The sequence below is a fragment of the Adiantum capillus-veneris genome, chromosome 8, assembly GCF_014529385.1.
Source record: "Adiantum capillus-veneris isolate H3 chromosome 8, ASM1452938v2, whole genome shotgun sequence".
In the NCBI taxonomy this organism is placed as follows: domain Eukaryota; kingdom Viridiplantae; phylum Streptophyta; class Polypodiopsida; order Polypodiales; family Pteridaceae; genus Adiantum; species Adiantum capillus-veneris.
In genome coordinates, this window is record NC_140938.1 from 55,886,453 (window position 1) to 55,899,596 (window position 13,144).

Below are 13,144 nucleotides of genomic sequence, written 5' to 3' on the forward strand. Positions count from 1 at the left end.
TGTACTGGTGAAGTGAATGCATCAATGGTGGAGGTTTAATCTACCATTGATCAAACCGGGTCTTGCAAAAATATTAGGACTCTCCTAGCATCAAGAATTCCCTTCAACCCATGGACGTCCCGCCTCGAGGCACTCTGCCTTAACCATCTACGCTAGCAGGCATCACTATGCATGGGGCTAGGTCATATTTATAAAAGTCTTGCCTCCCCTGTTGCGGCGATCCACCGTCCCGGATCTCGCCCCTCTTGCAGATTGAGGTGCAATTGGTGATCCCTTTACTCCACTGCGTATCACTAATAGACAAGTCTTGCCAAACCAAATCCAATGAATAGAGACATTCATATTAGCCTTTCCTAGCCAACATTTTTGTGTCAAAGTTGTTCGTCGTAACAACCAACAACCCAGTCAACCCTTGGAGGGGGGTACCCTATGGGGTGTTGGGGTATAGGCGTTTGTGCCTTGCCCGGCCGCCCCGAGTCTGGGCGCCCACTGACTTGTATACCTTATACATAGCATAAGTGTATAGGGGGCTGCTCACTCTTTAAGTCTCCCCAACCATATCTGTGTGTCGTGTGTCTCCTTCTCTCTCTCACTCTCCGTCTGTGGTGCTCCCCGATCCCCTTCAATTGGTATCAGAGCGTAGGTGCGGAGGGAGCGCGTGTGTGCACAGTCACGACGATAGTGGAGAGCCAGTTTCATTCCCGAAATCGCGTCCGCGCGCGCACTTTCAAGAGTGCAAACAGGGTTTCGACTTCGGCATCGGCAAATTCAGCTTTCTGAGAGTGTTTCCACCAGGTGTCATAGCGTTGTACCCCCCTTTCGAAGCCATTCGAGCCATCAAAAACCTCATTCGAGCTACGGTTGAGGAGCTGCATTTTTCAGCCCTCTTTTGGCAGTTTATGCCGCGTTTTTGGGTCGAAACGGAGGTTTTTGGCATAGCTTTCACACCCGGACTCGGATACATGTGATCCAGGAGTCTACCTTGGGGTTTTGGCACGCTCCGGACGCGCTCGTCATATCAGAATTTTAAAATTCTGAACGCTGAATTTTCTGCAGCAGCAGTTGTTTATTGTGTGTCGAAGATTCCACACATGGTTTGCTCTCAGATGTGAGAGTGATATTTGTTGCAAGTTTCCTCACAGGTGGGAGGATACAATGTATGCCTTATGTGGTTTGATGCTCAGGGAGACTAATGTGATTGCATTTTGAGCTCGGCAATGTATTCCTCGAGCATGTTTTTTGGCAGTCACAAGTAGAGCAGATATTTGTGTACTAGATTTGCAGGTGTTTGCAATGATGTATGCAAAGTGTGGAGATTGGTGCATGCATTTGGAGTGCGGTTTGATGCGCTTTGGTTGCTCATGGTTTTGAGCGTGCAGTCAGTTTGGTTACTGGTTTTGTGGCCGTTTTACTGACGAAACTCTGGTGAAATTTTCCCAGGAGTTTTATGCGCATCATTTATGCGATCTAGGTAGAGATTGCGGATTGCACTCAGCATTTGCGTGCGCTGTTCTCTGCAGGTGGGAGATTTGTGCGTGTGTATGCATCGATACCGCACAGTGTGGGCTTGGTGATTCGCTCACGGGTTTGACATGCGTACAATTATCTTGGCACACTCACAGGAGTGAGTATTGTGATGTATGCTTGTGTGGCTACGAGCTAGGTAGCCGGATTCGAGCCAATTTAGGGCTGATTTGGTTGACATTGCAGGAGCTCTATTTTGGAGTGTGTCTCACAGGTTTTACATTGTGTTTCTGGCCATATTGGTAGACAGTTTCCAGGTGTTGTTGGTGAGGTGGTTTTGCTATCTAGCTTGCTACTTGTGCTCATGGCAGAGACAGGTGATCGATCAGATTGTGACCTCTCACAGATGCGCGTGTTTGATGGGTCAGACTTTGCGGCATGGAGAGAGTGTATGCTTGATGCATTGACACAGCGAGGGTTGCATCGACCATTGAGTGGTGATGCAGGTAGACCTTCAAACATGTCTGACGATCAGTGGCAGGAGCTAGAGGAGATGGCACTATCTACACTCTCTTTGCACCTTGTGGAATCTGTATATGCTCTTGTTATGTATGAGGCTACTTCGAGAGCACTTTGGCGCAGATTACATGAAATGTATGATAGATATGAGTCATCAAGGACTCGTGTAAGACATGTACATTCACGAGTACGCCGACAGGTGATATGTTGGTATTGTGGTCATTCTGGACACGTTAGACGGCGCTGTTTTCGTCGTATGCGACATCTTAGGAGACATGGCAGTCTCAGAGATGTATGTAGTGATGCCATGGACTCAGTTGCTTTGATAATTGAGGCACATGTAGTGTCGGAGTATACTAGTGACGGGGATGTCACTTTTACCTTGAGCTATGCACGAGATGCTATACATGTGGATAGTGCACTCCCTTCACAGTGGTTGCTAGACACAGATGCTATGTTTCATGTCACACCGCATCGTGCATGGTTTTGTAGCTATTCTAGCGGGATGCTTGGCAGTGTACGTTTGACCGATGGATCGGTGCATGCGATAGCAAGTGCAGGAGATGTGAGACTGTCATTACCGAGTGGTGCATCTTACTTGTTACGACATGTGCGCTATGTACCAGATTTGACAGTGAGTTTGATCTCGATTGGTCAGCTTAGAGATTGTGGATGTCAGATTTCGCTACGAGAGTGAGATTTTGTGATGCATTTGGGTTCGCTAGTGATTGCGAGAGGTGCCAGGAGTGGTACAGGTTACCCATTGCATGTGGATCACGGGAGAGAGCAAGAGAGCAGGCGAATCTCTTTTGCTTGTGGGTTGCAGGATGCTTTGCATGGAGTGCAGAGTAGTGAGCTCGTTGTGCACACAATTGGGGCACGACTTGAGCAGTCACATAGAGAGGTGACAGAGTCAGACATGCATGCTTTGCTAGTGACTGAGCAAAGCAGAGACTCAGTTGTGCTAGATACTTCTATGCAGGATAGACAGGTAGAGCGGTCTTGCTCTAGTGAGTCACGACAGGAGGACGTTGTGCAAGAGTCTATGCATACGGAGTTAGAGCATGAGAGCTCTAGTGAGTCACAGCAGATTGAGTGGTCATGTTTACAGTGGATGATTGCAAAGGAGACTGAGATGTCAGCGATTATGCAGTCATTCCTTTCTATGCTCGATAGTGAGCATGGGGATATAGTTGTGCAGGATATGTCTTCCAGCAGACACCTAGAGCAGCTGGTTTGCTCTGAGGTTGCACGACAGGTTGATGCGTCTTTTGTGGACAATCAGGAGATGCATGTGGCTGACACGCCTTGTCAGTCAGAGATGCCTATTGCCAGGGATATATATGTTGATGCATGCTCCGTAGAGCTAGCAGGGCCCGCTACCATTGCATCGGCATTCGGTGGTCTCATGTATGAGATGTTGATCTTGAGACCGGATATCGCAGCTGCAGTGGGAGCATTTGCAGTTGGGGTTGTCAGTCGTTTGTTGACTGATGATGGCATAGTGCACGAGGGAGATATGCAGGTATTGTGTACATACTTGCAATACGTGTGCGGTACGTCTGGTGGTGTATGGACTTACACGGGAGCAGGACAGCCGGATGCACACGATCACAGCCAGCCAGTGGGCATCGGTTGAGAGCGGTTTTCTCTCGCCTTTTGTAGTCTTTAGACTAGGTTCCCTTGCTTAAAGGCATAGTCACCTTTAAGTGGGAGGTTGTTGGGGTATAGGCATCTGTGCCTTGCCCGGCCGCCCAGAGTTTGGGCGCCCACTGACTTGTATACCTTATACATAGCATAAGTGTATAGGGGGATGCTCACTCTTTGAGTCTCCCCACCCATATCTGTGTGTCGTGTGTCTCCTTCTCTCTCTCACTCTCCGTCTGTGGTGCTCAAGCAGGTGCACACTGGGATTTCACTTTGTTCAGATTTTGCAAGACAGAGAAAAACCTAATAGGGGTGGGACAACTCCACAAGGTAGTGGAGAGGTTGCATCATGAGGACAATGGACATGTTAAAGGACGCTGCAAGAGTGGAGCCTACTTATTGCATATAATGGGATCACAATCTTGTAAGAGTCTCACGCGAGGGAGGGGAAGATGTTGAAGCCTTTAGGCATGGCAGATTATCCTACGGTCAACAAGGTAGAGATACTAACGATGGTGAATCTGTTGATCAAATTACCGTGGATGCTACTGCATCCAACTCATTGAACCTTTTGATCACACACACTGCACGTGTGCTGGAGTCGCTATTACTGGTGGAGGGCCTCTTCGTTCTCTTTTGTAGAATATCAAAACCTTCCTTGGCATTCACAACAAATGTGGCACTCTTCCATTTCTTCAAGCTGGGCCATTGACGACTAAGTGTATTGGCAGATGGAACGATGCGGCAATCACCTTGGGCAAGCTTTTAGGGTTAAGTTCTATATGTATCTTGTTGGGTTTTGCTCATTTTTATGATTGCTCAGAAAGGTTTGCTCGGAGTTTGAAATTCCCCGAGGATATGCTATGAGTGTATGTTAGCAAGAAGCAAACCAATTGAGAAGACTACTTGCCTATATTGGAATTTGCTTCAAATAGTTCAAAGCATGTGACTACAGGGTTTCGTCCATTTATGCTTTTATATGGTTTTCAACCTAGATCACCCGTTACGGTCGGGTTGGCTACAGAGAAGATACAACAAGCAAAGGATTTTCTCCAAGACCATTTTGATATGCTTCGAGTTGCTTGATAGAATGTTAAGCAAGCTCAAGATCGATATAATAAGTATGTAGATGTGAATTGTTGTCTTGCTACTTTCCAAGAAGGAGACAAGGTTTTCCTCAAGGTTCCGGAGCATTCAGAAAGTCTAAAGACGGAAGAAGTTGCTAAACTTTCACCAAGATATTGTGGACCGTTTATCATTGTTGGGCAAAAGAAAAAGTGGGACACCTCTATAGATTTATAGCCCAAGAGCGTTCAAACCTTAACCTCAACACCAAAAAGTATACCAAAACAACTCTTAGTAAAACCCAACCAAAATGCCTATGCTCCCTTGGGAATTTACGAGCACGAGCCCCCCAAAGGACCGTAGCACATAGGAGGAAAACCCTATCAAAGCACGGATTTACAACACATGTTGACCAATGCATATGAAGACAAGAGCCTCCCCTTTCACAATTGAACATCACAAACCCACAACTTCAACATCAACTCCACAATTCATAGATACATGCCCTCCCAATCTGTTTGCACATAATTTGCCACTAGGCTGCCATAGCCATAACCCTGCACTTTAAAGCTTGAGAGAAATCTTGAAAAATGAATGGAGAGAAAGCTAAAGATGAACAAAATTGAATCTACATGCCGCTACATGCAAAATTGACGCGAACAGAGAGCTGTCTCGACACGACTACACATAGAGTAGGCAAGGCGGGGCAAAAAACTGCATCAGAAACCATCAAGGAGACACAACGAGCTCTAAAACCTGCAAATTTTTGCTATTTGGTTGAACTTTTTCAAGTTTGTACACGAGTTTTAGTTATATACGCGACACTTCAAAAAACTCACCTACGGGTACCCAAGGCACCCCAACAACTGGCACTAGTCAAGCGCCTTGCACTGCATGTACATGTACTTGCTAAAGCAAGCTAAGAAACCCACACCCCCTTTTGACGCCCGGCATCATGTCCATATGTACAAATTTTAAAAATGGGGTTCTCAAAATGCGCGCAACACCGTTCTCAAACGTATAGATCAAGTGGCATATAAGTTAGCCCTTCACGAGCACTCATGAGTTCATCTTGTTTTTCATGTTAGCCGTTTACAAAAATAGCTAGGACAAAATGATAATGTTATTGACATAGGTGTGTTAGTTGACCTTATTGAACCGCCAAGCATCCCTCATGAACCCAAAAAGATTTTGGATTCTCGTGAGCTTTACATCAGACATTATCTCAAACGACAAGTGTTGGTAAAATGGCTAGATAGACCTGAAGAAGGTTCTACATGGGAGAATACATTTTCCTACATTTTCTTTTGAGGATGAAAGTGATTCTCCAAGAGGGGGGGTAATGTAAGAACATGGGTCCTATAGGCAAGGCCACCGGCCCCGGCCGGACAGTGTGTATGGTAAGGGGAGGCTATAAGATAGCATGGTTGGGTGGAGACTAGCACATGGCATTACTCTCGTCCTTTCAAGTTGGCTCCTTATGTGCTCTTGTAGCTGGTTCTTCCTCTCCTTGCAACCCTATCTACACCTTCCAAACTCCACCCATGTAGTATTCAAGCAGCCCCTCTTCTTGTTTGAGGGAAAATGATGATAATGATCATTGAAAATGCTCAACACAGATGGACCTCCCATGAGAGGTGAAGCTTTGTGAGATGACGAGGTGGATGTTCTAGAAGTACTATTGCAAGCACAATCCAACCTTCAACACTCAAATCAAAATCTATCAACACATAGCAGTTAGTAAATTGTAGGAACCCCTTTCTCACCATGGTTGATCGAAAGGAGTGCGCACCAAATGGAGCTTTAATCATAAAACATATGGTAATTGACTTTTCGTCCTTTCAAAAAAATCATATCAACAACAAGTCTCCGTCTCCACCAATAGCACGATACTTTATGATGGTAAAAATAAAAAATTGTATTTTTTGCTAGCCAAAAAAGTAGTCACCTCTAAGGTCTCTGCCCTTTAGCTGGCATACCAAAAAATTGGCTTCTCTTCTTTTCTCTGATTTGAGCTACATTAAGTGTAATGTGAAGAATACTTGAGCTCTTTCCAACCGAAAATAATTTTACAAAAGTGTAAGTTGGACTATCCTACATGTAGCCTACAGAATGTCATCTCATAGCTAGTGGACAAAAGAGCCTCGCAACTACCAATCGCAAGGCACAAAGTGGCATATCAAGCTACTTGGAATGGAATCCACCATCTAATGGGCATCTCCATACCAAGCTCCATACTCCACAATGAAGGCCCTTGGCACTAGTGTTCGGGAAAACTGTTTCTTAGCTTAATATCGTCCCAGTTTCAATTTCAAAAATGTGGCTTGAGAGCAAGGGGAAAAGGAGAAATTTCGTCCCAAACTAGAGAAAAACAGTGCAACCCCCCAAAAAAAAAACCTTATTTTCTAAAATTTCCTCTTAACAAACTCAAGGAAAGGAATTTTGTACGTTTGGAAAATTGTTTCTTTTCCAAACACTGCTTGGCACAAAATGCAGCATGAGACAAAGGCATCCACACACACACACACACACACACACACACACACACACACAACATTCTGGACGATTGGGCAATTGAAGCATGCATTGCCCTTGATCGGTCATTACTCACCAAGAGACTCACCAGCGAGTCAATGGATAGATCATAAGGTCTCTAGAGAATGTTTGTTACCATATACACGTGGTAGTGATGTGTGTGTACACAGTAGGACCGCCGGGCCATTTTTTCCCTCTTTAGGAGGTTTTTTCCCCCGAGCATTGTATATACGCCCATCAATCTAGGGCTATCTATCTTTCCATTGCACACTAAGTAATACACTCTCTATTGTGTGCCTTGAGCTTCCTTCGTCTTCTCCAAGCTGTGTGTGTTTCTCTGCAACCCTAATTCCAACAATTGGTATCAGGGTAGGTTGCGCCTCCCGAGCTCAATCGCCAGCAGCTCCAGTACACGCCTGCTCACTTTCCACTACAGGCAGTACTGCACATGCTATTTTGTCATTTTGTGTAGAATTTTTGTCAGTGCCGTTTTCTGCATAACAGGTGCCTTATAGTCTTCTACGGTTTGTGCTATATAGCACGTGTTGTTCTTGCTCCGTTTCTCCTATTTTTGGGCAGTTTTCACATCAGGTGCAACATTTAACATGGCTGACAACAACAACACAGATGTGTTCAAGATGTTTGTTGCTGAGGACAGGTTGGATGGGGACAACTACCCTATGTGGGCTTATATGATGCAACATGTTCTTGTGTCAAAGGGCATCTGGAATATTGTGCAGGGCATTGATGTACGTCTTGGTTCTGAGGATGTAGGCGATGTTGAGGATGTTGCAGGTCTTGCTGTTGTTAGAGTTGTTTTGCCTACGGCAGAACAAGCTGGTTGGGATGTTAAGGATGCGTAGGCGCATGCATTGATTGCATTGTTTGTGAAGCGCACCATTGTTCCTCACATCCTTCAGCAAAATCTGCAAAAAAGGCTTGGGATATTCTAGCAGGTCTTTATGCAAGCCGCAATGAGGCTAAAATTGCTTTTCTGCGTAAAGAGCTAGAGTCGAAGATTATGCATGAGGAAGATGAGCTAGAGTCAAAGATTATGCATGAGGAAGATGATATGGACACTTTCCTTACTAGTGTCAAGGATATCATTGAGCAACTTATTTATGCAAGTGAAATCATTTCAGACAGTTCCCTTGTGCAGACTGTTCTTGATGCCTTACCAGACCGTTCCCTTGATACTTGTAGTCAAATTTGTGGATGACAGATGTACAGTTCATGATCTTAGTTTTGGTGATGAAATTGTGGCATCTGGCCTTTTGTGCCGTGGGTTGTATAAGCTCACTTTATATGACAAGTGTGGACAAAATTTTGCAAATGCTGTTGCAGATTCAAGGGCTATTTCAGATGCAAAACTTTGGCATGCACGTTTTGGTCATGTGAATTTGCCAGTTTACTGCGTTTGCAAAAATCTGATATGGTTGCTTCTTTGCCGCCTCTTGAAGCACCTGTCAAACATGTTTGTGAAGGCTGTATTTTGGGTAAGATGCAACATTCTAAGTTTCCAAAGGATGGTTCAGTTCAGGCCACATGCAGGTTGCATTGTGCATAGTGATGTTTGTGGGCCCATGCAAATTCTGTCCGTGGGCAATTACCTGTACTTCGTGACTTTCATTGATGATTACTCCAGGCATGCATGGGTATTTATGCTTAAAGCGAAGTTCAAAGTTTTTATGTGCTTCAAACAATTTCTAGCTATGGCTGAAAATGTCTCGAAATGTATTATAGGCACCCTCCGTTCAGATCGAGGGGGGGGAGTATATGTCTCATGAATTCAATGCATTTCTGGCTAGTCGTGGGATAAAACACCAATGTACAGTGTGTTATACACCTCACCAAAATGGTGTTGCTGAGAGGAAAAACAGGTCATTGACGGAAATGGCACGATGTATGGTCAAAAGTCAAGCTTTGCCGCATTCTTTTTGGCTTGAGGCCATCATGTGTTCCACTTATGTACTTAATAGGTGTCCTACAAAAGCTTTGCAGTCTATTACTCCATATGAAGCATGGCATGATAGAAAGCCTTCTATTGAGCATATGCGTGTTTTTGGCTCTTTGGCATATGCTTTGGTGCCACAAGTGCAGCGCAGAAAATTGGATGATAAGGCTGTCAAATGTATTTTTGTTGGTTATAGCGCTGAAAGCAAAGGTTACAGGTTGTATCATCCACAAACAAAACGTATTCTGGTTTCTCGGGATGTAGTGTTTGTGGAAGATTCTGTTTAGCCCTTGTTGTCATGTACTAGAGACAGTAATGTAAGCTCACAGGACATTTATGACACTTTGTTGCCTCTTTTCAGTGGTGGAAATACGAATGTAAGTTCCAATGAGGCAAATGTACAGCGTATGGGGGATCCTGAAAATGTTTTAGATCAGCCTATTACTGATGCAGATGTACATGACGTACTTGATGAGGAAAGGGCTGAAAATGAGCAGGCTAGAGGTATGCCAAAATGGCTGGTGCACACTTTGCGTGACAGTAAATTCGATGCACCTTTGTCTAGTCGTACTCGTTCAGGCTCTTGCCATGCATCTTATGCATCAGCTTTGGCTGTGTCTAGGTTACATGATGTTGAAGAGCCTTTGTCTGTTGATGAAGCACAAAATTGAGAAAATAAGATGGTTGCCATGCAATCAGAATACGATGCACTTATAGAAAAATGACACATGGACTTTATGTGATTTGCCTCCTCGCAAAAAGGCCATTGGTACGAAGTGGGTTTACAAGTGAAACGTAAGCTGAACGGTGAGATCGATCGCCATAAGGCTCGACTTGTTGCAAAGGGTTTGCACAGCAAAAAGGCATAGATTATGAAGAGACCTTTGTTCCTACTTGTCGTATGACTACTGTGCGTTTTCTATGTGCATTGGCAGCTCATTTTGGTTGGGATGTACATCAATCAGACATTGTTACTGCTTTCTTGAATGGTGACATATTTCAGGAAGTTTATGTAACGCAGCCTCGTGGTTTTGTCATAAAAGGACAAGAGGACAAAGTGTGCAGATGTACGAAAGCTTTGTATGGGTTGAAACAATCTCCTCATGCTTGGTATGAGAAAGCTGACACTCATTTGGTTAAACAAGGATTTCGTAACAGTCCAACAGAAAGCACATTGTATGTAAAGCGTGAGGATGATGTACTTCTCATTGTGGTTCTTTATGTTGATGATTTGTTGATCACTGGACCAAATGAGAGACATATTATTGAATTTAAGGCTGGTTTGAATGCTACTTTCAAGATGAAAGATTAAGGGCTGTTGCATCATTACTTGGGTATACAGTTTAAGCAGTTTGATGGTGGTATTGCCTTGTGTCACAAAAGTTACATAGAGACATTGCTATGTAAGTCTTCACAGCTACGGTTGAGTGTGTATGGCTCAGACGCCTGATGGCTGATTTGGGTGTTGGACAAGACACTGCCAACACTATCTACACTGACAGTCAGAGCGCATTGGCAGTTGCGAGGAACCCAGTTTTTCATGCTCGCACAAAGCACATTGAGGTGCACTACCACTATGTCCGGGAGAGGCTCTCAGTAGGAGAGATCAGCTTGGCTTATGTGCCAACACAGGACAACCTTGCAGATATTTTCACAAAGGCATTGTCTTGTGAGAAGCTTGAAGCTTTCTGCAAAGCTTTGGGCTTACTACCCTTTGTGGACTGATCATATCCTTATTGCATGGCACTTCCCTTTACTCATGTGCCAGCTCTCGTTCACCTCATCACTCCAGGGGGGATTTGTTACCATATACATGTGGTAGAGATGTGTGTGAACACACTAGGACCGCCGGGGCATTTTTTTCCTCTTTAGGAGGTTTTTCCCCCCGAGCATTGTATATACTCCCATCACTCTAGGGCTATCTATCTTTCCGTTGCACACTAAGTAATACACTCTCTATTGTGTTCCTTGAGCTTCCTTCGTCTTCTCCAAGCGGTGTGGGTTTCTCTGCAACCCTAATTCCAACACCCTTGCCCTGACCCACTCAGTACATGGTTTCTTCTTTTCTGTCTTAAATACTGTACCAACACCTCCCTTTCATACACACTGTAACATGAAGGTAAATTGCATGACCCAAAAGGTAAAAATGAAGCAAGCACCTTGTCAGCTATTGCAATTTTGACTTCCCCTGGCAGATTTGGGAAGAATTTATCCAAGAATTTGGTTGCATATTCCTCAGGCTCTTCCTGCGGGGTTACCCAATTTGAGAATTCCCTTAGGTGGTCTATGTCCACTTGCATATCAGTTCCCTGCTTTAATCCTAACTGACATATGGTTCAGGCTGAACTCGAACCAAAAGCAGGATCACCAAAGTGTTAGGGCCAACCACCCTAGCAGTATTTCAGTACAATTACACAGTAAAACTACATATTACACTACACTACTGCATCAGAGAATACTGAATAACACAATGAATAGAGAAGAGAAGGTGCTGTTTTACTCAATGTTCATCAACCCATAAGTGCTTCCAACAACCCAGCACCGAGAGTAGTGCGATTACATAAGGAAATGCTAACTACCAAACGGCAAGATAGCATCAAGAACTAAGAAGCACCTTTCTACCTTCACATGACCGTCTAGTTACAATTTCCAAAGTACTAGTATAAATACACCCTTAGAGCCCAAAGCTACAACCTTAGTTACTGTTTCTACTAGTAAATATTGAAATGTTATTGAGGCATCAATGCCTGTAACACTCAATTGTTGTCAATTATTCTATTTCTCTCTTTGCAACAATGACAAATTAGCGAGGTGTAAATTGTTATGTCGCTTTCTCAAATTTTAATTACTCTATCTATGCTCATTATGAACTTGTTCTTAATGAAATGCTCACTATGGTATCAATTTCCGCTACGCACAAGTTACTAGTGCATTAAATGTTACATTAGCTCCTACCTGTTTTTCAAGTCCATGTACACGCCTTGTGGCTGGAGTTTGTGAGCTATGGGGTGGCTCAGTGCAGGCATCTGGGGAGGACAAGGAGTTGGTTCTTGTAGTATGGCATGGTAGCTTTTGCTGATTATAATGATTTGAGGCAGAGATTTCTATTAAGGTTCAGGGAGGATAAAACACTTGAAGACATTTCGAAGAAGTTGAGGAAATTGAAACAGAAAGATTTGTTAGTTAAAGACTATGCACAAAAGTTCAAAAACTTAAATAATAGGTTGGAAGCAGCACAACAACCTTCTATGGAACAATTGGGGGATTATTTTTGTAAGGGACTCAAAAAGGAGTTCAGAAGTGCAGTAGCAAGGAGACCCCCATTAGCAAATGCATAGGATTTTACTGATTTGGTGGAAGCAACTACAAGAGCAGAAAGAAGATATGGAGGTAAGGCAGAACTTAAGGAGAAGAAGAAAAAAAAAACCGAGGACTCAGACTCAGAGTCAAAAGATTCAGAGTTAGATACTGATGATTCAGGTCAGTATACTAAAGTTGACACTGATAATGAGACATCTGTGTTGGAATTTGAGACATTCTCCCCTGCAGAATACTTTTGTTTGACATACTGAAAGATAGCAGCTAGATAAGGCCCAACCTTAGTATTTATGTCCTTCCTTTTCTGCTTTGTGTAAATTACAAATTTTATTCTGTCAAATAAGATATTGGCCCACCCTATTTGCCTACCACTCTGCCTACCACTCTCAGCTGCCAACAAAATACCATAGTTTTTCCTACTAATGTATTTATGTCCTTCCTTTTTTGCTTTGTGTAAATGACAAATTTTATTCTGTCAAATAAGATATTGGCCCACCCTATTTGACTACCACTCTCAGCTGCCAACAAAATACCATAGTTTTTCCTACTAATGTATTTTGATTTCACCAGCAAAAAGACTCTCTCTATAAACCACCTGACCTGTTGAAGTTTGACTGAATTCTTCATGCTGTCAACTAATAA